The following is a 26,960-nucleotide window of genomic DNA, read 5'->3' on the forward strand; positions in this document are numbered from 1 at the left end:
AAAGAAGAGCTGAATTATCTCTGTTTGCAGATGACATGATTGTATACATAGAAGACCCAATAGTATCCACGAAAAAACTTCTCAAAGTAATAAATGCATACATTAAAGTGGCAGGATGCAAAATTAACTTATAAAAATCTATAGCATTTCTATATACAAACAAAAAACAGACAAAGAAAGAACTGAAAAATATAATTCCATTTACCATAGCTCCAAGAAGTATAAAATACTTAGGAATAAAACTAACCAAGGAAGTCAAAGACCTCTACAAGGAAAACTATAAAAACCTTAACAAGGAAATTGAAAAGGACACTAAAAAGTGGAAAGACATCATATGTCCCTGTATTGGCAGAATCAATAAAATAAAAATGGTAGTCCTACTCAAATTAATCTACATGTTTAATGCAATCCCGATAAAATTACAAGAGATTATCTTCACAGATCTAGAAAAGACAATCATAGAATTTGTCTGAAACCGTAAAAGACCTCGTTTTTCTAAAACCATCCTGCACAAGAAGACTGGAGTAAGTGGCATCTCACTCCCTGACACCAAAATATATTACAAAGCTGTGATAATCAAAACAGCATGGTATTGGCATAAAAAAAAAGACATGAGGACCAATGGAACAGAGTAGAAACTCCAGAAATAAACCCCAAAACATACAGCCAACTCATCTTTGACAAAGGGTATCAGTCCATCCAGTGGGAAAAGGGAACCCTCTTTAGCAAATGATGTTGGGAAAACTGGGTACTCACCTACAAAAAGATGAATCTGAACCCCCATCTGTCACCATTAATAAAAATCAACTCAGAGTGGATCAAAGATCTAAACCTAAGACCGCATACTATAAAACTACTGGTGGAAAACACTGGGGAAACTTTAGGAGATATTGGGGTAGGCAAAGACATATGTCCCTGTATTGGCAGAATCAATAAAATAAAAATGGTAGTCCTACTCAAATTAATCTACATGTTTAATGCAATCCCGATAAAATTACAAGAGATTATCTTCACAGATCTAGAAAAGACAATCATAGAATTTGTCTGAAACCGTAAAAGACCTCGTTTTTCTAAAACCATCCTGCACAAGAAGACTGGAGTAAGTGGCATCTCACTCCCTGACACCAAAATATATTACAAAGCTGTGATAATCAAAACAGCATGGTATTGGCACAAAAACAGACATGAGGACCAATGGAACAGAGTAGAAACTCCAGAAATAAACCCCAAAACATACAGCCAACTCATCTTTGACAAAGGGTATCAGTCCATCCAGTGGGAAAAGGGAACCCTCTTTAGCAAATGATGTTGGGAAAACTGGGTACTCACCTACAAAAAGATGAATCTGAACCCCCATCTGTCACCATTAATAAAAATCAACTCAGAGTGGATCAAAGATCTAAACCTAAGACCGCATACTATAAAACTACTGGTGGAAAACACTGGGGAAACTTTAGGAGATATTGGGGTAGGCAAAGACTTCTTAAGCAAGACTCCCAAAACACAGGCAATAATTCCCCAAATAGACAGGTGGTATTACATCAGATTAAGGAGTTTCTGCACAGCAAAGGACACTATAATTAGTGTAAATTGACAACCCTCGAAATGCGAGAGAATTTTTGTTAACTGTGCCTCAGATAAGGGACCGATAACCAGAATACACAGGGAACTCAAGCAGCTTACTCAGAAGAAAATGATTAATCAAATTAAAAGATGGGAAAATCAGCTGAATAAACAACTCACTAAGGAAGACATGTGAACAGCCAAAAAGCATATGAAAAAATGCTGGACATCCCTCATTATAAGGGAGATGCAGATCAAAACCACAATGAGATACCACCTAACCCCAGTCAGAATGGCAAAGATTAAAAAAACAAGTAATGATAAGTGTTGGAGGAGATGTGGTGAAAGGGGGACACTCCTACACTGTTGGTGGGAATGTAAATTGTTCCAGCCACTGTGGAGAATGATATGGAGGTTCCTCAAAGACCTTAAAATAGAACTACCATATGATCCAGCAATTCCACTCCAGGGTATCTACCCAAAAAACAGGAGAGCACTCGGTCGGAAAAGTGCTTGCACATCTATATTCATTGCAGCCTTATTCATGATTCCTAAGACAAGGAACCAACCCAAATGTCCACAAACAGATGAATGGATTGAAAAATTGTGGCACATTGGGACCAGCAGTTAGCATAATGGCTATGTCGCTGGACTCCCAAGTAGTTGACCATGGTTCGAGTCCCAGACCCGCTGGCTTAAACTCACGCTGGGCACTTGTGAGTGCGTGCCCAAGATCCCGAGAGGAGAGTGAAGGAGAAGGGATTGCGGCGTGGCCATATTCCCTGGGGGTTGATTTTTCACTTTCTGTCCCTCTGTCTCTCTCTGTCTGGCTGGCAAGCGCATGCGCCCTATAGCAAAAACCTCTCGGGACCAGCAGTTAGCGTAATGGCTATGTCGCTGGACTCACATGTAGTCAACCGCGGTTCGAGTCCCGGACCCGGTGGCTTAAACTCACACCGGGTGCATGTGCATGTGTGCCCAAGATCCCGAGAGGAGAATGGAGGAAAAGGGATTGTGGCGTGGCCACCCCTCCGGGGGTGATTACTCACTTTCTGTCTCTCTGTCTCTCTCTGTCTGTCTGGTGAGCGCACACGCCCTATAGCAAAAAACCTCTCCAAAAAAAGAAAAAAAAAAGAGAAAAAAATTGTGGCACATATACTCCATGGAATACTATTCAGCCATAAAAAATAACAAGGCCCGGAATTTGATAGAAAGTGGATGAATATGGAAGATTTGTTGCAAAGTAAAGCAAGTCAGGCTATGAAAGAGAGACATTGCATGTGTCCACTTAACATATACCAACTGTCCACAATCTTTGGTAGAGACTAAAAGACTGGAGAACATAAAGGTATTAATAATTATAACGGACACTAGAGACAAAGTGGAAAGAGAGTGTGAGAGGGGAAAGAGCCTAGGATATTTGGGGGGGAAATGGAGAGGTAACACACTTGTGGGACACAGATAAGGTTTATTATCTGTTGACGAGGATGTGTATGGCTGGCTCAACTGAGCTGGACTGAGGTGTATATCATGCTGGGTAAAGTCTCTTCACAATCTAAATGATGTATAGCGATTTAATGTGTGAATAATAATAAAAACATATATAAGTAAAAAAACAAGCAAACGAACAAAAAAAAGAAAATTCCCCTGTCTCTATGTGAAACAATAAATGATGTCATAAATATAATATCTCAACCTTATTCTCAAGGAATCTCTATTCTTGCATTTTTTTTCTCTACCACATTCCTTTGGGGTCAGCCAGAAAGACAAGAAAATGGTTTTATCAATGTCATCAAGCAAAGGAAAAATATCAAAGCAAAGAAAATCTGGATTACTTCCCATCATTCTAATACTCTTAAAAATATTTCAGCTTGGGCCAGTCCATGTTGTGGAGGTCGAAGAAGCTGGATCCCACATAGTTGAATGTACAGTTGAGTCCCAGACCAAGAAGCCAGAGAAACACACCCGCTGGGCACATGTGCATTGTGCCTAAAATCCCTAAAGGAGGGGAAAATGGAGAAAGGATTATGGTGTGGCTGTTCCTCATGGAGGGTGCTTTCTCACTTTTTTTTCTTTCTCTCTTTCTATGGCTCTCTCCAGTAAAATTCAGTTATTAAGGGCATAGAATAAGAAATTTAAAAAAAAAGAAGACAATGAAATACTTCAAGTTGGCCCTTGAGTGCCTTACCAGATCAAATGCAACTAGCTCCACATCTAATTTTTTCAGTGATTTTTTTCTACCGATAGATGTCCAGGTTAAGAGCCTCCAAATGTGGCCAGATAGCAACTGTTCTTTCTCATATCTATGCCCTGCAACCACAACTGAGAAAAAAAAAAAGAAAAAGAAAAAAAAAATAAGAAAAGAAAAGAGAGAGTGGAAAGTGTTAAGTACTCGGTGTTTATTATTTACTCTGCCTCTTCCTTCAAAACTATTTCATTTTTTCTCTTTTATTTTCTAATACTTTTATTTTAGCATTTATAATATAATGGCATATATTGGAGACAGTATTTTAAATTATTGATATATTTATTTGTTTCGCATCTCTTAGATCATACCCTAGAGCATTCATCTGCTTGGGGAGATGTGTTGGGTACAGAAAAATAAAAAGAAAGAATGATAGGATATTCAGCATCTTACATACAAAATAGGAGTTAGTAGAATGGCAATAAGCTCAAGAGCCATGCTTTTATTTTTGAGAAAGAATTTCCCAAATGCCTTCATTTCCTCTTTCAGGGTGTTAGCAACCTGTCCTGGAGGAATCAGGCCCATTGAATTCTTCTTCCCATTGAGAAAGTTCCATTTCCACCTGAGATGGAAATTTCTTGCTTAATTGTATAAGGGCAAAATGTAGATAGGTGAAGAGAAATGAAACCTCTCTCCTTCTGGCCTATGGAGAATCACAAGGAGCAAGAAGAGAAAATAGAAATGAGATTCAAGTGTTCAATCTTAGGTCTCCTGATTTCTCCACTCAGACTTTTGCCCAAAGAGGGTGATTTATGCTATATAATTAAAAAAACAAACAAACAAACAAACAAAACCTTGAAGAGAATGGGCTCTTGCCTTTTCTCCATTTGGGATCAAAGGAGGAAGACCCCACACCAAGAGAGGGCCTCTCGGCCTCACTAAAAGAGCAAGTCACATGGTTAAACAGGGGGATCTGTGTTAGCATTCTGAGTATCTCATAAAAGCCAGGGGGGTGTAGGCATCTGAGCTGTTAGCTAGACTAGTGTGAGGCCTCCCTTGCTGTGGTATGATGACACCATGAGAGAAGGTGGAACTGAGTGGCCTGGTGTAAGGACTAGGTGGAGGCTTGCGGGAGAACAAAGGGTCTGATACCAGAAAACACTCATTAACCAGAAAAGGACAGTGGCCCCTTTAACTGACTACTATACAGACACCAAAGCCTCTTCATATACCCAGGTTCCATCTAGGGAGAATTATGAGAGGAGATGGGACCCAAGCAATTTCACCTAGGAGGTATTGAATAGTATCTACAGAAACAGGTCGCATGTTTTGATCAGATCAGTCTTTATACTAAATAGGATTTTTTATTACATTTCCCCTACTCACTCTCCAAGAGTTTTGACTTAGCTCTTCAGGACCAGAGGCACCAGCTGAGTGTTCAGGCAGGAGGATAAAGTAAGCTGCACTCCAGTTCTGAGCCAGGTATCCTGGTCTGGAGCCTCTGCCTGAAGGGGTTGTCTTTTCTAAAGGCACAGAGAATCGCCATATACACCAACAGCCTCACTATCCTTATCAGGAGGTTGGAGGATGTTTATTAGACAGGCAAAACCACCCCATACCCACTACACTTTTTCACAGCCCTGCTATTCCAACTCCTACTGCTTCCTATATTTTCTTACATGCATAGTCTATGCATTCTACAAGTCCCAGGTCCATAAACTTTGGTCCACTAATTACACACATCTATAGCTCAATTTATGTTAAACTACTCAGAGAACTTGTATCTGGAAATGTGTATGGTATTCCCAGATACATAGGGTCATTCTCCATCAAGCCTTTCAGGACATTTCCATAATTTCTCCACATTTGCTGCATCACATGTCTCACACACATGGCCCCTATACTAATATTCCTACAATCTCTATGCCAATGCCTGAGGCCTTCCTCAAGCCTCCTTTCAGGTTCAGTGTGTGGGTTTGAGTGTATGTGTGTGGAGAAAAAAACTACCTCATATTATATGTATATGTATATGTATATGTATATGTATATGTATATGTATATGTATATGTATATGTATATGTATATGTATATGTATAGAGAGAGAGAGAGTGAGAGAGAGAAAGAGAGAGAGAGTGAGAGACTGTGAGAACAAACTGGAACTTGCATTCACCTTTCACCACCTCCAAACCTGATGCCAAAGATGATCTGCAGGAAAAGCTGTTCCCTTCGCCACGGAGCTGCCAGCATCATGTTGAAAGCTGAAGAAGCAGATTTGGTGAGAGGCAGGAGGCAGGAGGATGGGAGTGCTGCTGTGGGGCAGCAGCAAAGTGTGGGTAGGACAGTGACGACCACCTTGCCTGAGCTGTCACCGCCTCTGGTATCCTGTACCAAGCTTCCCAAAATTATAAAATGGTTTCGACTTCACTTTAGCCTTCCAAATCTTGTGTGAAGTTTTCCACCTCATATTATATGTATATGTATATGTATATGTATATGTATATGTATATGTATAGAGAGAGAGAGAGTGAGAGAGAGAAAGAGAGAGAGAGTGAGAGACTGTGAGAACAAACTGGAACTTGCATTCACCTTTCACCACCTCCAAACCTGATGCCAAAGATGATCTGCAGGAAAAGCTGTTCCCTTCGCCACGGAGCTGCCAGCATCATGTTGAAAGCTGAAGAAGCAGATTTGGTGAGAGGCAGGAGGCAGGAGGATGGGAGTGCTGCTGTGGGGCAGCAGCAAAGTGTGGGTAGGACAGTGACGACCACCTTGCCTGAGCTGTCACCGCCTCTGGTATCCTGTACCAAGCTTCCCAAAATTATAAAATGGTTTCGACTTCACTTTAGCCTTCCAAATCTTGTGTGAAGTTTTCCAGTGACCAACTTTAACAGGAAACCAAAGAGGAAAGAGTATTCTGGGATGTGTAGTTCCAGATAGCTATGCTGGCAGAGTGTAAGTTGCCAGACTTAAGAAATCTACATGTATTCATTTCCTTAGAAAGATGTTCTTCTTTTTTTTTTTCTTTTTATATTTTTACCATAGGACGCATGTGCTCATGGGAGAGAGACAGAGACAAAGAGAGGAAAAGGGAGAAAGCACCCCACACACACACCAAGGCAGATAGCCACTCTATGATCCTTTTTCCTCCATTCTCCTCACAGGATTTTGGGCATGTACATACACACACACACACACTCTCTCTCTCTCTCACACACACGCACACGCACACACACACACACACATACACACACTGTGATTTTTCAAGCCACTGAATATGAGACTTGAACCACAGTGGATCTAATGGGAGTCCAGCACCTTCACCACATCACCTGCTGCCCTGATGTTCTCCATTTTTAAAATTGTACTATAAGTAAGATTTTTTAAGAAAGATATACCTAAAACAAAATTAAGCTGTAAAAACCTTAACTGATGATTAAATATAGGCTAATATCTTTAGCTAGATAGATCATGCTGATAGTCATTTTTTAGACTGAAGATGTCATACTTTGTACATTTGCTATAATTTATATAATGCTTTTATGTGAGCTATTATTCAAATATCTGGTTCTCACCCAACTTTTGTAGGACTCAAGACCCTTTGACGCAGTCTCTTGGCCTCACCCACTAAGGCCTTCTATGGGTTTTGTTTTTACTAATAGCTTTAGGAACCTTAAAAGGTCACATTGAAGCTGTTTCCATGTTGATATGTCACCAACAGTGAAAATTGCTTATTGCTTCTAATTGCCAGAGCCTATGTACACTCACCAACGAGAGAGTCAGAGAAAGAGAGAAAGAGATAGGAGAGGGAGAAAGTACCCTCAAACCAGGTGTGGTCACCCTGCAATCCCTACCCCATTTCTCCATCATGTCAGGATTTTTGGCAGGCATACATACATGCCCAGCATATTTTTCAAGCCACCAGGCTGGGATTCAAACTTCAGTTGACCATGTGAGATTTGGCTCCCTTAACTACTAGGCCACAAGACTGGCCCAGCAGTGGAGATTTTAATACGTAATATAAACAACCATTTAAGAAGGATTCATTGAATTTTAATTCATCTCTATAAGGGAGAACTCTTTGTTATTACAACTTATATTGTAGAAAAGTATATTTAATTACTCAATACTATGTTAACTAAAAGAAAACAAGTCACATAAGAAGATGGCCACATTTTTGGAATTCATAGCTTATATGTGGGATAGAATTGTCCACACGTAGGTAAGTCGACTCTAGGTATTTGGCTATAATGTTTGCTGCTGGCTCATGTGAAGGAAAGACATTAAATATATGAAATGAACTAACTGAGAAACCTGGTTTGTCTTTTATCCTTCCACTTTCTTTGGCTTTAGAAACTTCAAAAGCTGCAAGACGCATAAAGTTCATCTGGATTATCTTGTCATTTGGAGCACTCAAGTATCGGCTTCAATATGCCTTAGAATCACGACTGCCAAATGGAAATGATACTTTGTGCTTCTCACATAACTCCTCACCAAGGATCCTAAAGCACACTTCCCGGAAGAAAGTCTTCATAAAGTCCAGAACAATTTGACTCATAGACTTCATTAATTAATCCAAAATCAAACTGCCAAGGGCATTGCTCCTACAAATAGACATGGTGTTACTTCTCTTCCATGCTCCTCAAAGATAGGCACCCCACAGCACTGTAAGATGATAGAGAAATTATTAAAAACTTACTGCATCCTTAATCGAGAGAGTATATACAGGCGGTTTGCAAAGAGTTCACAGAAAATGAGTACAATGAAAAAAAAATAATAAACTATGTATGAATTTCGAAAGCTTTTAGTATCAAAATAAACTAGTACTTTAATTCCATTTTCCCACAAACTTTTAGAAGTCCTCTTTTTATATATACATAGAAAAATAATTATTGTATCTGAAAAAAACTATCAAACTTCTCTGCCCTGCCTCCCAGGGCACACTGTATTGTGTTCTTTCTGCATCCTTATTTAAGCCTTTTTAACTTCTCTCTCTTTTTTTTTTTTTAAGAATTATGTGTTCGATTTTATTTGGAATTATTTTATTTATTTGTTTATTTTTTAATTTGGTACTGGGCACTTGTACTCAACAGAGAGAGACACAGAGAGAGAGCACGTGAGAAAGTAAGCTTCCAGGCCTAAGACTCAAACAGTAGATAGTGATGTAGGGGACCAGCACCTTAACCACCATCCCACCTGCTGGCCTTTCAGCTTTTAAAATCAAATAATAATCCCTCACTATGTATGTTCAGAGCAAGCAAAGAAATGGGTTTCTTAAATATAAGTCTGTATCTCTGTGAGGCTGATTTCTATCGGTTTTTGTGAGAGCGGGGTGGAAGCCATTCCTTTCCATCTTCATTCTCCATTTACCAGCATGGCGTATCCACATGACATTTATTTGGCCCGAGTTTATTCATAATCAGTAGTAGTGACTGAGTTAAAGACCTTGGTCTCCTCACCCTCACTCCAACAGTTTGCTATACAGCAAACTGTTTTTCTTCATCATTTTAATCCCCAAATTATGACTAGATCGCATAAATGCAAATGTACTTTATGTCAAAATCCAGGCTATTTTGAAAGAATGAATCATCTTCATTTATATTACAATGGTTCAAATCCATTTATTGGATAATTGTTACAGTATATATCTTTTTGTTTGTTTGTTTGTTTGATTTTGGCTTCTATGAAAAATTTACGTTATGTGGTTGTTTATTCATATGCTTTATTTTACAAGACTGAGAGTTCTAAAAATCTAAGCATTACTATTCTCTGGATATGCTTAAGAGACCCCTCAATAATTTAGAGGGAAAAAAAATTACAGTAGGATTTATATATACATGAATGAATATAAGTTATATTTTTTTAAACTGGGATTATTTTTAACTAGAATGTAGACTTTTTTGTTTTATTTTTATTCTGCACATTTAACTTTGAAATAAACAGGTTGCTACATACCATAGTAATTGTGGATGGACAGGGGTCACCAGGAAACAATAAAGCTGTCAACACAAACTAATGACAACTGAGCACAGAGTAGCAAATAGGACATGAGTGTTTTATGAGAAAGGGTCAGGAGGTTCAAGTCATGGGAAAGAAAGATAGGTTTTGCCATCCAAATTGAACACACTTTACAAGTTAATTAGGTTTCTAGAACTTGTTACAGATGGTGGAGAAATAGCATGGGAGACACACACATCAGAATCCAGGAGTCAAGGATGAAACAAGAAGTTAAGTCCAGTCTAGTGCCAAGGAGATGAGGGAACAAGTAGATTAGGAAAACAGGAAAGCAGAAAAGTGTGACTCAGGGCAATAAGAAAAAATCAGGGCAACAGTGTCAAAGGGGAGGGACTGAGGCCTACATGGAGCACCATGGACAAGAGAAAGTGACAGTAGTCTCAAGGAAGGCATGCCAGCAAAGTTACAGGGCTTATCGGTAAGAGTCTTCACCAGCTCTTCATGCCCACCTAGTACACCTGTGGACAGCTAAATCTCAGAACCAGATGTCACACTGTGCAGTAAGGTTTCCAGCTAGGCTGAGAAGCGTTGAGTCAAAAAACAATACATGCAGGCTGGCAGGTGGCATGGTGGTTAAATGTTCTGGATTCCTACATGGCTGACCGCAGTTCGAGTCCTTGGACCTGGCAGCTTGCTTTCTCACTTTCCCTTTCTCTCTGTCTCTCTCTGGTCAAATTAAAAATGATACTAATAATGAATGGAATTAAATAAATAAATATTTTTAAAAACAATGTGTTTATGCATGCTCTCCTATGTGTCTCACTCTGCTAACCCTTAAACACTGCTTCATATTTTTCTAAGTATTCCATGAGGTTAAATTAGTTGTGTCTGGAGGGATTTCAAAAAGTTCATGAGAAATGTGTGTTATGAAAAAAACCTATGTATGACTTTGAAATTCTTTGAACCAAAATGAACTCGTACCTTAATTCCATTTTCCACAAACCTTTTAAAGTCCTCTCGTGTATATATAATGCAAAATATTTATTATAAAAGTATGCATTATATATGCACTAAATCATAAAAAATGGTGCATTGCAAACACTTTCTAACAATGGATCGTGACTGCTCACTACAATGTGAGGACGGGTTAGGGCTAGAATGGCACAAGGGAGGCTTTAGCTTAGGGCACAAAATTTAAGGAGTCACCAAAAAATCTCACTGACCAGGGGAAATAACTTTTTTTTAATTGCCAGAGGGTACATGCACTCACCAGAGAGAGACAGAGAGACAAAGAGAGAGAGAGAGAGAGAGGGAAAGCAATCCCTGGTAGGACATGGTCACACCACAATCCCTTCTCCACTTCTCCACCCACATGCACACAAACCTGGTGTGGTTTTCCAGTCTCCAGAGCTAGCATTCAAACTCCATAGTTGGCCATGTGGGATCTAGCTCCCTTATCCACTAGGCTACAGGGCCAGCTCAGGAATTATTTATATGCAATATACGCATGTGTTTGTGTGTATGTGTATATACACCTATATATATACATATATATACACACACACACACACATACATATACACACTCTTTTTTTAGGGTTTTGCTATGGGGCATGTATTCTAGAAAGAGAGACAGAGGGAAGGAAAGTGAGAGATCATCCCCAGGGGGGATAACCATGCTGCAGTCTTTCCTCCTCCATTATTTTCTTGGGATCTGGGGCATGCACACATATATGCTCAGCATGATTTTCAAGCCACTCAAACCGCGGTCGGAGTGAGAGAATATAACTCTTTAACCACCATACCACCTACTGGCCCCTATGTAACATTTCAAAACAATCATAATTAACTTTTCTATAGTGAAGAAAATATCAAAATCTCCATGATGAATGAATATTAAAATTTTAAATAGAGAATCATCACATTCCCGTGACTCAACCTCCCTCCCTCAGCCTAATCCTGATCGGGTTGGATCTTGATTACAGGGGTTTATTTTTACAAGAATCTTCCACCGGAAAGCCAAGCATCTCACTCGCCTCACCCGGGTGTGAGTTATTTGATGAGATCATAGGGCATGCTTAGCAGCTCTCAGGCCTTCTAAGTCTTCCTCCTTGTAAAGCCTCCAGCATCACTGCAAAAATGCCACAGCTTTAGGGTAAGCCTTTATACATCTGTAGTTGCCAGTCCTTTCCAAACTCCACTCTTTGCTGCCGAGATCCTCATTCTAGAGATGGAACTGATATTATTAGATTCTGCTGATTTCACATGGTCTGAGTCCTGTGGTCTCCCATAATCATAAACTCCAAGGGGACGAGGACACTTTCTTTGCTCTATGTTCCCAGCATCTATACCACTCCTGATATGCAACAGGCACCCTATAAATTTTGGTAAAAGAAACAAGGAACTCTTTCTTAGGTCATACTCAGAGGTGAGCCAAATCAGAGACAAAGGAACTCCACAAATAAAAGAAAAAGTTAACGGCACTTGATGAAATGAGTTATTAGTGTTGCCTAAACTGCAATTCAAGGAATTTGGATTCGGCAGGCTCCAAGTGGCTTTAAAAATAAATCAGCAAATGCACATTTGACACATTTGTCTAAGGCAGGAGCTCTTTGCCTCAGGTCTAGTAAGAAAATGGCTTTGAAAGGATAGAACCCTTGAAATTGATTGCAAACTGTATATATACATTTGAGACAGGAGGGTAGGTAGAAGGCTTGTGCATTTTTCAAAATCTTCTTCAGACTGGGTTAAAAATTACCACACTAAACACTATTATAAATGGCAAAGCTCATCCTAGACTTGGCCCAGGAAAACATATTCTAAAGAAAAACAAATTACCACTAATTACAGTACATTCAACTTGAACCCTGTGGGCTTTTCGTCCATCTATAAGATTTTTTAGTGATTCCAATGATACTGTTCTTTAAATTCTGTTACAACCATCAGGCCCCAAGTATACCTCTCTCCAGAAGTGTTCTAAAGTCAATTATTCAGCATGTGCTTGACAGTCTGGAGTCCTGCCAGAGACAGACGGGGAAAAAAATTCACATAAAATATCCTAACGTTAAAGCACTTTACAAGCAGCCCTCGCCTCTGGTCATTTGGCAGCTTCACTGGCAGGTGGAGGAGAGATGTCCGTGTGTGACCTCTCACCGTTTTCTTTACCTATTAGTGTATTTTCCTCTTACCCTGCTCTCCACTTTGCCCTCAGAGTTCCCACACATTCAGAGCTACAAGTGCTCATAAGTACATAGGGGCTAGCAGGAGTCTCAGGGTCATCTAACCCAATGGTTTTTACACAGGACCAGGGGTTTAGAGGAACCCCCAAGAGGTCAGATTTTATTTCCCATCGTCACCTCTGCCTCCTCCCACATACACACCAGAGAAGTGTTGATGTTCTTGTATCACATTTAATTTGGAAACAAAAAAATGTCCACTACAAAGGACACATTCATGGTGCAGAGGAAGGAAAAGGCATCACGCCGTCTTTTACAGCACTCTGCTAGCAGCAGTGACAGACATGCAAGTCAAGCCACCTAAAGGAGAAAGCACATAGTGGGATTTACCATCCTGGTAGTGAAACCTACACAGTTGTCAGGATTCACTGGCTTCAGGCAAGGCTGGATCAGGGGCTCACATAGGGTCCCTAGTCCTGGATCTCTCTTCATCTTAAGGTTCAGCTCTCTCTGGATTGGCTCCTTTCTCACTCTGACCTCTCGTTGTGGCTGCACGGCAGTTGCAGCAAGCCCCCGACGTTCACTGTCAGGCCTTAGCAGATTCAGCAGATAGAGAGTTTAATCGCTCAATAGCTCCAAATCAAGTCCTCAAGTTGAATCTCATTGTCCAGGTCTTCAGCATATGTTCATTCTCGAGCCAACCATGGTGAGCAGAGGACATGAAACAGACTGATTGGCAAGACCTGAGTAGGACACCCATATTTGGAGCTAGGGCATTAGCTCACCTCTCCCAAGCTGTGAGGACTGAGAGTGAGGGGCAAGGATGTGTTCAGAGGAAACTCAGGGTACACTTAGCAGAAGAAAAGAACATGATGCTGGATAGTTTAAATAAACAGACACAAAAACTACACCTCCTCACAAACAGGGAGATTAAGTGACATGTACAAAGTCAGGCAAACTGCAGGAGTGGCAGAGACAAGACAGAGACCTACATATCTTTACTTCTGATCTATGTGGGTATATTAGCTTGCAAGGGTTGCCATAAAATGAAAGCACTACAGATCATGCAGCATGAAGAACAGAAATTGTCTTACATTTCTAGAGGCTAGAAGTTCACCACCACGGTATTGGCAGGGCTGGTTTCTGAAGTCTCTCTGGCTTACTGATGCTGTCTTCTCCCTGGATCTTTACATAGTCTTCCTTTTGTGTGTGTCTGTGTCCTCATTTTTTGTTCTTTTTTAAAGACCCACCAATATAATTTCTTTTAACCTAATTACCTCTTTAAAGACCCTGTCTCCAAATATAGTCACATTCTGAGATTTGGGGGTGAGGACTTTAAGATATGAATTTGGGAAGAACATACTGTTTAGCCCATAAAAGTGGGACCCATTATACCAAAAAGCTTGTACATGGTTTACATAAGAAAGAAACCATGCACAAGATAAGGATGCATACACCACCCTGGAAATGTATGCACAGGGAACAGACGTGTGGCATCCGTGTACCCATGCACCATTGATGAAAACAATGGGTCCTCTGCCTTTTTCTCTCACAAGTTTTACAAATGAAAGATTACCTAAACCTTACTTGCAACATTTCCGATGTGTTTTCTAAGTCAACTACTTTATAAAGTATTAGATTCTCATAGAAAACTTTTATCAAATAAGATAAGTCTTTTACACCATTTATACAATTGTCGGCTTTAGCATTATCTTTTTCACACTCCTTATGCACAAGGCAATAAGAAATGGAAAGTACAGAGATTAATTTAGGTAACAATTACCATAATTCACAATTGCATTAGCACCTATTAAGGTTCATTGTTCTGTGGAAATTTTAATGATACATTCCTGAGTGAATAAAAGCAGAAGATGATTAGAAATAAAATTGTTTCTATGTGTGCTGACAGGACTGCTGAGTATAATTATACATTTCAGAGGCGACCTGTTTGGAGTTTACTCCATAATTTTATGTAAATGTTAAATAACTTCATGTGTTCTTCGTCCCAGGTTAAATGCTAATTTGTGTTATTTCAACAAGGGGAGTGCTGCAGGGTTATTAACAGACTCGCTCTGCCAATGAAGCCAACTTCTGAAAAACAGCCCCATGTACTTCAAAATGATAGAGGTGCATTTAGCTTTTCTTCATTTTACATCTTATTAGTTGCCTACCAAACTCTGAGTTCTGAAAACAGCTTCTTATTCCTAAAATTTGTGGTAAAAGTCAAGAAGTGAAAAATCGTTCACTGAAACACAAGCCCATTCATAATGCAGGTTTGCATCAACTTCATTGGCCCCGAAAAAAAAAAAAAAAAAAAAAGGTAGATATAAAACCTTGAAATCCTTCCAGGTACAATAATTATACTATGAAGATACAAATGGTTCTATATCATCAGATTTCTCCCAATTCCTAGAGACCGAAATGGAGCTGGCACTTAGTAGGTGTTTTAAACTATGTGTTGACCATAAGAAAATAAATCAGCTGAAGCAGAATGAGCCTGCTTTGTTTCTGCAGAAATGCCAATCCTTCTTGCCTACATCTACAATTCTCTAAATCAACAAAGAACCAGAACAGGCAAAGACAGAGAAGGGAAAAGACATAAAAGCCAAAATAGCCATTTTAGAGGGATGAAAACCAAGTAATTTCTCTTATGAATTTACTATCCTATCCCTAGTTCAGATCATTGAAATGTACTCTTTTCATATTACAAAATACTTTAGAAATGAGGTCAATTCAATTGATTTGCTTTAATACGACAGAAAAAGAGAAGTCATGAAATACAAGCTTTTGAAGGAACATGGAAGATCATCTGGTCAGAAAACACACTCAAACATATGATAGCCACAAGCACCAGATGCTGGGTTGCGTAACCCCCAGACCCACGTCCTCCTCCTTCCATACTCAGCCCAACCCAAGGGTGATCAGACTGGCATTCCCTCCGTATCTTCTCTTCTCAATATAGAGCAGTGTTAACAGGAGAGAAGAACACCAGCCTTCACTTTAGAGTCAGAATTCATTTCAGCTCTTCAGCTCCCATGCAGTGCAACATGGGTCAATTGCTGACTTTTCTAAACTATACCACCTGTTTAACAAGGATGTGTGAATGTTCAATAGGCTTTTACTATTATAAAACAGCAGTAAGAATATGAGTGGCTTGAGATAGTCTGAAAATGAAGGGCCAAGAGGATGAAAAAATTTCTTACCTTTATCTGTTGAGATTTTCCTGGGACAGGTTGACCTTTCAGTTACAGAGGGAATTGGTAGAATGGAGAATTATTAAATGACTTAACACTTATGTGAGTCCTTAAAAATAATTATTAATGAAGAATTACAGAAATTTCACTGATAACTGTCCCCAAATTATGTGTTAACATGAACTGCATTGTGCAATATGGTGATAATCTATGAATTTCTGCATTCATTTGCATGATTTTTAGTCACAAATCTCTGAAGTGTAAGGTTAATATTAATTAAGACGAATGGTTCACAATTACTTTGTCATATCAAAGATGCCCCTCCTAGATATGTGTCCATACCTAAGATGTCAGTCAGTAAGTGTTGATTTTTCTCTCAGCATAAGTTTTCCAAGTCAAGTTTCACTTTGAGAAATGTTCCCCGAATGGAATGTCATCAAAAATGTCATCCTCAAAATCACTGTGAAGAAACATGAACTGATTTCTTCTACAAGGCAAAGGCTTTCTTCTGAAAGGAGTTTGTAATCTAGTTGGTGGAAACCAGAAACCATAATACGAGTCTAAAATTGTCTGAATTCTAAAGGTTGTTGCCTGAATTACATCTAAGTTCTCTACTTGCATTTTCCTTTCCTTTGTGAGATCCCATTTTTTCAGTATCTCTTCGCCTTCACTGTTCTCTCTATTCCAAACGTGCTTATGCCTCCTGTTCTACTAATGCAAAACATGTTCCATACAGTTCCCTCCATCTCAAGTTTTGCCAACTTTATCCCAGTTTCACAAACACATATACAGAGATGTCACATGTAGTGATAACATGGCCTAGAGTAAGATAAAACATAAGCCAATAGTGGATAAATTTTAAAACAAGGCACTATTTTGGTGATTCAGATAGCAGATGTCAACTCAGAATATATAGTGACACATATCAGGAGGCAACTGCTGCTGAGAATTTAGGAACTACAAATAACTATTGAATCATTTCCCAAACAACTCACCATGCTAAGGAAAAAATCAAAAATAGAAGTACATTCAGTACTTCGGATTGTCTCCAAAGTTAGGAGCGATTATACTTATTTTATTCTTAAACATTCTTTTACCAATTTGAGTTAAGCCTGTGTTCATCCTCACCAAAACTAAAAATGCCCTTCCTGTCAATAGCTGTCTTTTCAACTAGTTTTATTTTCCAAAAAAGAATTTAAATTCCTGGAAAAGTAATATATTTTTTTTAATTTATCTGTCTTTCTTATTAGAGCCAACCTGAATGAGAGCAGAGACTATGTCTATCTTGTTTATCATTAAATCCCCAGGACTAGAGGAGCATCTAGCATGTAGTAGATGCTTGATAATTTTTTTTGAAAAGATAACCAAAGTGTTCATGGTGCTTAGTGGGAAAAAAAAATCTAGATAATCACCTGCAGACATCTGGAATCAATTGCCTACAGAAGGCAGAGCTCAGGATGGTCATGTAGGTACATCATAGAACATTTTAGTGTAAATAGGGACTATATTGGGATGGGTTAGCTGCTTCTAAGTAAGCTAGAGAATTTGGGGAAAGAAAACAATAAACTCAAGACTTTGAATTCCCAGATCTAGGTATGAATAAAGAATCAGTATGCTTCTCTAAATGCTCTGAAAGGTAATCATTCTCTTATGTAGATCCAGGGCCAAGATTTCTAAAGCACAAACTCAAAATCCAATCTTTCTGATGTCTGAATTACAAAACAAATTGAATACCCTCAAGTGTTTCTTATATTAAAACTATAACATGAACTAAAAGGGCATGGGACCCTAAATGTTGGAACGGGACACATGGACAGAGAAGCTAGAGACTGTGAAACCCTTAATTTTGCAAAACCTTTTTCGTAGGTAGAAGCTCTTTCTTCATGGCTAAAATTAGTATCCCCTTGCCTGAAGACTGTATGTAATAGCTTCTTTTGAGGTAATTGCCTTGCAAACGATTGCTGATCCTCCTGAAAATCCTAATTACTTCTTACTTTCAGACTTGTAACCAGATTCAAGTCTCACCAGGCCCCAGATTATAAATTACAAAGTGTGAATTCTGAGAAGATGGACTTCATACCAAAATATTGCAGAACTGAATCAATTTTTGTAGACATAAACTTGGGGAACATTTATGAAAATGAGATTCTAAAGGATGGAAGAAATATAATGTTGAACAAAGATGAAATCATTGATACGGGAGCTCTGAGCCAAGATTCTGAATTCCATGCATCAGTTTAAATGGCCTAAAGAGTTCTGGGTTAATTGACTAAAATATGATGCTTAGACTAAGTGAAGGTGAAATACAGTTGATATATTATAGAAGATACACAAGGACCAGGGAAGTTGGAATGCTAAAGAAAATTTATCATTCAAGAACGGCTCACTCACCCTCTAAAGTATGCCTGCCCTAAGACAGCCCAGCAGGCCCTTCACCAAGGTAGTAAGAAGTACAATTATAAAGGAAGCCACAGGGTTTTGAAAGAAATCTGCAGTGGCAATTCTCTGTAGGCCAGTGATGACAGTGAGAACTGTTGCTACACAAGTGGGCTCCCTCGATACAGTGATGAATCCAGGGTAGAAAAGGATAAGCTGAGTGTGGTTGCTCCAACAGGCAGAGAGCTGATGCAGTAATCAGATGGTGTCACCCACAGAGCTCTTGGACACTGGCTAATCTGTTATATATCCATAAAACTGATTTGATGAAGCAACAAAGCTCTTACTGTGGTAAATAGAAGTCTAACATCAGTCACCAGAATAGACAATGGCAACCCCTAAACTCATTTCCAGACTTAAGCATTTTTGCTCTTTTCTTCCTTTTTTTTCATTTTATGTCTTCAAGTTCTGAGTCTGTTGGGATTCTGTGGAAAATTAAAAAAAGACAAAAACATTTTATTAAGAAATCATTGCAAACACAGGGAAATTACAAGAAAAATAATCATGAGTCCTGTAACTTTTATCCAAATTCTCATATTTTTAACATTTTCTATATTTTCTTTCTCTATATACATTTTTTTCTCCTTCACCGTTGAAAACAAGTTGTGTACAACATGGTCCTTTACCTCTAAGTACTTAGGGATTATTCCCAAAAATAAAGATGCCTTTACATACCCACTTTTTTATCCACTTTAGCAAATTTAACATTAATTTTTAAAATTATTTAATCTACTTTTTATATCTTAAATTCTGTCATTCATCTAATAATGTCCTTTGCCATGTTGGTTTTTTTTCTAAAGTAGAGGACCAGCGTAAGATCACATACTGTATCCAGACATAATTTCTCTGTGGCCTACCATATTCAGTAAAGTAACATGCCAGACAGGTTTATAGCCTAGGTGTAAAGTAAGCTGCATCACCTAAGTTTATGAAAGCATAGTCTATGATGTTCACACTGAAACGAAATTGCCTAGCAATGCCTTTCTCAGAATGTATCCCCATTGTTAAGCAACACGTGACTACATTATTATAGCAAAAGACCACCAAATTTTTTAAATGGCATTTCTAATCTGAAATCTACATTCTCAAGAAATTAATGACCATTTATTCCTACTCTGTCTTTGCGTGATAAAAGAAATAGTTCTGTTCTCTTTAAGATGATAATAAAAGTCAGGGTCTAAATTTAAAATGAGAGAATAGGAATGCCTGCATAAGCCCCCACCTAGCATAAGTCTGGACAAAGCCCTTCCTGACCCAGATAAAAAACCCTTGCCACCGTAATTCCTTGTCAACCATTTTCCAGGATCCTTCCCTTCTCAGGAGCTCTATTCTTCCTTCACTCTCCTTCAATAAACTGTCCACTTGGCTATACCTACAAAACAAACAAACAGAGAATAGGAAAGGAGGAAACAGGACAGGCAGGAGGGCCTTGACAGGTGGCCATAGTTTGTGTGGAAAGAAAATGATAGGGAAAACATTCTAGATTTTAACAATTTGTGGAAAGACGAATGAAAGAAACCAAAGTCAGGAAGGCAGACAACGATAAAGAATTCTCTGCCCTGTGGATGATGATGATGATGTTGATGACGATGATGATAAACTCAGCTCATTAATAATACATTTTTTGCAGCCAGCAGGTGGTATGGTGGTTAGGGGCACTGGACTCTCACAAGGGCAACTGCAGTTGGAGTTCTGGACCTAGCAACTTGCTTTCTCACTTTCTTTGTCTGCCTCTCTCTCACTCTTGCTCTGTCCCTCTCTGGTCAAATTAAAATAAATAAATAAATAAATAAATAAATAAATAAATAAAAAGTTAAATAAAATAATTCTTTTAAAAAAATGCATTTTTGAGCCAATTGGTCTTTGATACAGCTGTTCATGCCTTGCATTATTTTAGATAGTTCATAAAAAAATGAATCTCTTTTATGCTCAACACTGGTGAAGAATATATTTTGTTTTTCTTAATGACTTATTCAAGAGCAATCACTGTTCCATCTTAACATCCTTCTGTATTCATCTGATCATACTACCTGATGAGAATACATAATTAGACACAGTAATTATAAAGCACTCAATTGTCATATTCCATAGAAAATGCGTGCTATAGTTTCAATAATGACTTGTTTCCTAAAGGTGTATGTTTTAGAACTTAGATCCTAGTTTAATGAAGGTAGTGTGATCTTTAAAAGGTAAAGCCTTGAGACGGGACAATGGCAGAGTGATAAAACACAACACTATGCAAGGCACAGCTACTTGGGAAGGTTCCAGGGTCACACTCAAGGACCTCCCTGAGACCAGATGCATATCTCCTGGTGATCTGGGCTGGCTGAAACTGAGAGTAGATTGCAGTGTCAAGACCTTGTTGTGAGTGCTGTGTCTCTTTCTGTCTGTCTGTCTGTCTTTCTCTCTCTCATTTGTGGAATAAATAAACTTTATTTTTAAGAGACCTACTGGTGGCATTTGGATCATCATCTTCATAAGTGAATTAATGCTGTCTTGCAAGATGGAGTGAGTTCTATCTCTCATGAGCTAGCTCCTGCAAGAACAGGAGTCTGGCTCTGCTTCACCTTTTGCATATGCCTTCATCCTCTCTTCTTCTGTCAGCCATGTTGTAACATAGCACCAATGCTGGCCCCATGCCTTTGCACTTTCTACTTATGAGAATCATAAGTTAAATGAAATTCTGATCTTTATTAACAAACCAACCTCAAGTATTTATGTAAGCACCACAATAGTGGGTTAAGACAAAATACAAATGGAAATAACCTAAATTCATCTGCTTGTGATCCAAAAAAAAGTCATTTTAATGGTAATCCCCAAAGTCTGGGAGACTTTGCATTCCCAAACACTTCAGCTACCTTTTCTGCCTCTTGAATAGTCCCTGAAATTAGAGTCCTGAGGATGAAGAAATATCACAATAAACATAACCAGAACTTCTTTAGGCATCTTTACCTCATCAGTTTATAAATGTTCGTCGTATAAATTGAATACACTGCAAAATCTATTTCAATATGTAGATTCGTTTTCTCTTGGTGTCTTTAGATGAAGAAATATTCTCAACTCTTATAAATCTAAATTTACCAATTCAGTTTGCATGTTTTACCTATTGTTGAAGAAAACCTAACAGGGCCAGCAAGTGGTGTGGAGGTTAAGATACTGGATTCCACATGGCCAATTCCCAGGCCCGGCAGCTTTTGAGTCACTCTTAGTGTGTGTGTGTGTGTGTGTGTGTGTGTGTGTGTGTGCGCGCGCGCGTGCGCGCCTGTGTGTGCAATGTCCAAAATTCCAAGAGGAGACTGGAGAAGAGATTGTGGTGCACTCTCCCCAATGGGAGGGATTTCTCACTTTCTCTCTCTCTCACAAGCGAATATGTTCTATAGCAAAAACTTTAAAAAAGGAAGCTTAATTTAGCTCATAATAGTTTATACCTGTCTCATTTTCCACATTACATTGGTCTATTTCTTGGCAAATTCTGTTGGCCTCTTCCTCCATATTTCTGATGGTATCACAAAATCTTGATTATTGGGACCAGCAGTTGGCGTAATGGCTGTGTCACTGGACTCACATGTAGTCAACCGCAATTCAAGTCGCAGACCCAGTAGCTTAAACTAACATCAGTCGCATGTGCATGCATGCCCAAGATCCCAAGAGGAGAATGGAGGAGAAGGGATTGCAGCGTGACCATCCCCTCGGGGGGTGATTTCTCTCTTTCTTTCTCTCTGTCTCTCTGTCTTTCTGACAAGCACATGAGCCTATAGCAAAAACCTCTCAAAAAAATCCTGATTATTATATTTTTATAAACAATTTTATTATCTATTGAAGTTAGGTAACACTCCACCTACTTTATTTTTCTTTCAGGATTGTCTTAGCCATTCTTAGTGTTTATTTGCACTATATTAAATGTTATAATCAGCTTGTCAAGATTCTCATAACTATTCTATTGATTTCTATTGGAATTTCATTAAATCCATGGATTATTTGAAACAACCTATCATCTTTAACATACTAGATCTAATTGATTAAAAAGTCTCACTATTTATTCAGATCTCCCATGAAATCTTTCAAAGAATATTCACAATTTTTTATAGGTTATACAACTTTTATTCTACTATACTTGTTTTTAAAAATTATTATTGCTAATTTATTTGGGTTAATTGACTTAAAATAATTATCTGTCCTTTGGTATAAAAACTTTCTGTACCCTAAAAATTAGGCCTGTCTATTGTAAATAGTATATCTATTTTAGTTTTTAGTCTAATCTAACAAACTGGGTTTTTTTCCTTAGATATCTTCTATAGGGCATGTGCATTTGCCAGAGAGACATAGAAACAGAAAGTGAGAAATCACCCCCCAGAGGGATGGTCATCCCACAATTCCTCCTCCTCCATTCTCCTCTCAGGATTTTGGGCACACATGCTCACACAGCCAATGTGAGTTTTAAGCCACAGGGTCTGGGACTCAAACCACAATCAACTACGTGGAAGTCCAGCCATGTAACCATTACTCCATCTACTGGTCCCACAATCTGTCTTCTAACTAGTAAGTTAAGTACATTTCAGTTCATTGTGATATTTTGGGAGGGTTATTTTGGTTTGTTCATCTTGCTTGCTTTCTTGCTTCTCTTTTTAACTTGTTTTTGTTTCATTTTGTAATTGTATTCCCCACACACTGGTTGAAAAGTTATGCACACTATTTCTATTTCTCAAGTCATTAATCTTAATTTACATAAATTACCACATATGCTTTTTAAAAAACATATTAACATCTTAAATTCCCCTCAAAAAACTGCATGAGAAATCTAATACCTTCAACTCCATCTCTCCTAACTTGAATGACATTATCTATATTTTATTTCTGTACTTTTCAACCCTACTAATTAAAAATATATATTTTTACAGATATGACAATTATATTTAGCTACATATTTACCTGTTTCTTTGCCTACTTGATCTTTTTATTTGTCAGAACTTCCTTCTGATGCCATTTTTCCTTTTTTCTAAAGTACAACTCTTAGGAATTCCTTTAGTAAAGGTGTGTTATTATTCCTGTTTTTTGATTGTCTAAAATAGTTTTAATTTCTCTATTCTTAAAGAATACCCAGCCTGGTGTTAATATTTATTTTTCATGTTCCAATTTCCTTTTGTTAAACAAAAATTTTATTCAGTTCATTGAAAAAACATTAACAAAATAAATTTCAATTGAAATACTACAATTTTGCAAAAGCTTATAAACATTTTACATACTAGTCAGACCTTTCATTTAGGCAAAATGCTCTTTTGATGACAGATAAATGAACAAATACTATTGTGAACTATTTCAGACAGTATGAAAAAAAATTTTGATTTGGTTTTCTCTTATAAACAGAAGTCTATTATGTTTTTTAAGAGAGCTTTTTGCTATAGGGTGTATGTGCCTGCCAGAGAGATAGAGAGAGAGAGAAATCACCCCCCCACTGGGGGTGGCATTCCCACAGTGCAATCCTTTCTCCTTCATTCTTCTCTCAGGATTTTGGGCACACAGCCACACATGCCCAGCATGAGTGTCAAGCTGCCACATTCAGGACTCAAACCATAGTCTACAATGTGAAGTCCAGTGCCTTAACCACTATACCACCTGCTGCCTTCAAAAGTTTATCATTTATAACCTTTATTTATTTATGTATTTATTTATTGTCTCACACTCACCACCCACCATCCACTACCCACTTTCTACCAACCACTTTCCTCTCTTATTGTCACTAGCATGCACACTGATCCTCTCCACCATGACATCTACAGATCTCTCTACCTCTGCCATAAAGTGGAGACATTCAGAACAAATCGAGTGGGGATATACAATGTGTATCTTTTAAAGTCTGGCTTACTTTACTCAATATTAAATCTTCTATGATAGGATCTCATTGTTTCCTATAACTGTGTAATATTCCATAGTGTATAAATGTCATTGTTTTTCAACCCAATGATCAGTTTTTGGACACTTAGGTTGGTTCCATGTTTTAGCAATTATAGATAGTGTTGCAGTAAACATAATGTGCAGCTGTCTTTCTGAGTATTTTCTTATCCTTTGGGTACATACCAAGAAGTTTGATTACTGAGTTATATGGAAGTTGTATTTGTAGGTTTTAGGGAATCCTCCATGTTATTTTCCAGAGAAGTTGGACTAATTTATATTCCCACCAACAGTGTAAGAGGGTTCCCTTTTCATCACAGCCTCACCAACCCTTATTGCTCTTTATTTTTTTTGATCCTAGCCATTCTAACTGGGGTTACATGATATTTCATTTTAGTTTTAATTTGCATCTCTTTATGGCAATAGACTTTGAACATTATTTCATAAGGCTCTTTGCTTTGTAAGTCTTCCTTAGAGAGTTGTCTGTACCATTCTTTGCCCATTTTTAATTGGATTATTTCTTTTTTTGTGGATGAGCTGCTTGAGTTCCCTATATATTCTAGATATCAATCCCTTTTCTGAGGGATAATTTGAAAATATTTTCCCATTCTGAGGGTTATCTTTTCACGCTAGTTATAGTTCCTTTTGCTGTGAAAAGCTTTTTAGTTTAATGTAATACAACTTTTCTATCTTAGGAACTATTGTCTGTACTTTTGGGGTCTAAGTTAAGAAATCTTTGCCTATCCAATGTCCTTGAAATTTTTCCCTATGTTTTCAACCAGTAGTTTTGTGGCTATAGGCTTTATATTTAAGTCTTTGATTCATTTTGAGTTAATTCTAGTTAATGGTGAGAGCTACAGTTCCAGTTTTATTTTTCCACAAATAGACATCCAGTTCTCCCAATACCATTTGCCAAAGAAACTTTTTTTTCTCCACTGCATTGTCTTATACTCTTTATCAATGATCAGTTGACTATATGATTTGGAGTTTATTTCTGGGTTCTTTATGCTGTTCCATTGGTCTATGTATCTATTTTTTCCCACTACCATACTGTTTTAATTATCTCTGCTTTGTAATATAATTTAAACTCAGTTAGTGAGATGCCTCCTGCTTTATTATTTTGACACAGCATTGCCTCAGTAATATGAGATCGTTTTGTATTTCAGACAGTTTATAATTATTTTTCCTATTTATATAAAGAATGTCTCAGGTAATTTAATCAGGATTGCATTAAGTATGTACATTAATTTGGGTAGGACTGACATCTTGATTATATTAATTTTTTGACCCAAGAGCATGGAATATCCTTCCTTTTTTGTATAATATTTAATTTCTTTTTCCAATTATCCATGGTTTTCCTTATAACGGTCTTTTAATTCTTTGGTTAGATGTATTCATTGCTATCTTATTTGTTGGATAGCTATTGTAAATGGGATTGCTTTCATCAATTCTGTCTCAGTCTATACATTATTGTAATATATAAAAAAAACTATGGATGTGTGTAGATTGACTTTGTATCCTACAAGTTTACTGAATTCAGCTGTCACATAACTTTTATTATTTTGTGGGTATTTTCTGTGGTTTCTTTTAGCATCTTCTCTTTGTCTTTGCTATTTTGTAGCATTCATCTCTAAGTATTTAGGTCTAGATTTCTTTTTGTTTATTTCTATGATTTCATGCCTTTAATTATTTCTGGAAAATACTCTTCTAATGTTGTATCTCCTTTTTCTTCTTCTGCAACTCCAATTAGATGTATGATGAACTTGTTCTTCTGCCCTCTATACCTATTAACTTTTCCATATTCTCTGTCTCCTTGCTCTTCTATATTTCAATCCAAGCTATTTTTTCTGATCTAGTTTCCAGTTTACTAATTTATTCTTCTGTTGTGCTAGTCTACCATTTATGTAAATATTTAAGTTGATTTTATTTTGACAGATATTTTCATTTCAGGAGTAGCACATGGTTCTGTTTAATAGCTGCTTGACTGTGTTTATAGTCTCTTATTCCTTATTTAAATATGTGATTACTTCTTTGATTTCCTGACATCTTATCAGAGTTGTTTTAATATTCTATACTAAAATACTTAATATCAGAAGTAATTTTTTCTCTGGAAATGCTCACCTTTGGTGGCTTATTTTGGTGTGTTTTAGGTGACTTCCATTATGAGTTTGTAAGTGCTTAGCTGGCATTGATCTGTGCTTTGTCTTTGTTTCTGCTGGAAATCAGAGACTTCCTCTTTGGGGCTACTTCTCTCTTTGAGAGTGTCTGGTTTTACACAGGCAACTACAGGTCAGATTTACTACTTTACCCCCATCATCAGCTCTGATACTGACGTTAGTATTTGCCCTTAGGAAAATCTACCTTTTATTTGTTTGCTCTTCACTGCTTTGGTTTCATCACACAGATTTTTACCTTGGTTATTTATAGGCGTCTAGAGATTTTCTTTATTTCCTGGAAGCTCAGCATTGAATCCAAATGGATGTTTAATGCAGAATCCAGATGACTTCTAGGAGAAAAGCCCTTAAGGTTACTTGCTTCACTATACTTGAATTTGAAGCCCATATCA

The sequence above is a fragment of the Tupaia chinensis genome, unplaced genomic scaffold (genome assembly GCF_000334495.1).
Source record: "Tupaia chinensis unplaced genomic scaffold, TupChi_1.0 Scaffold000147_1, whole genome shotgun sequence".
In the NCBI taxonomy this organism is placed as follows: domain Eukaryota; kingdom Metazoa; phylum Chordata; class Mammalia; order Scandentia; family Tupaiidae; genus Tupaia; species Tupaia belangeri.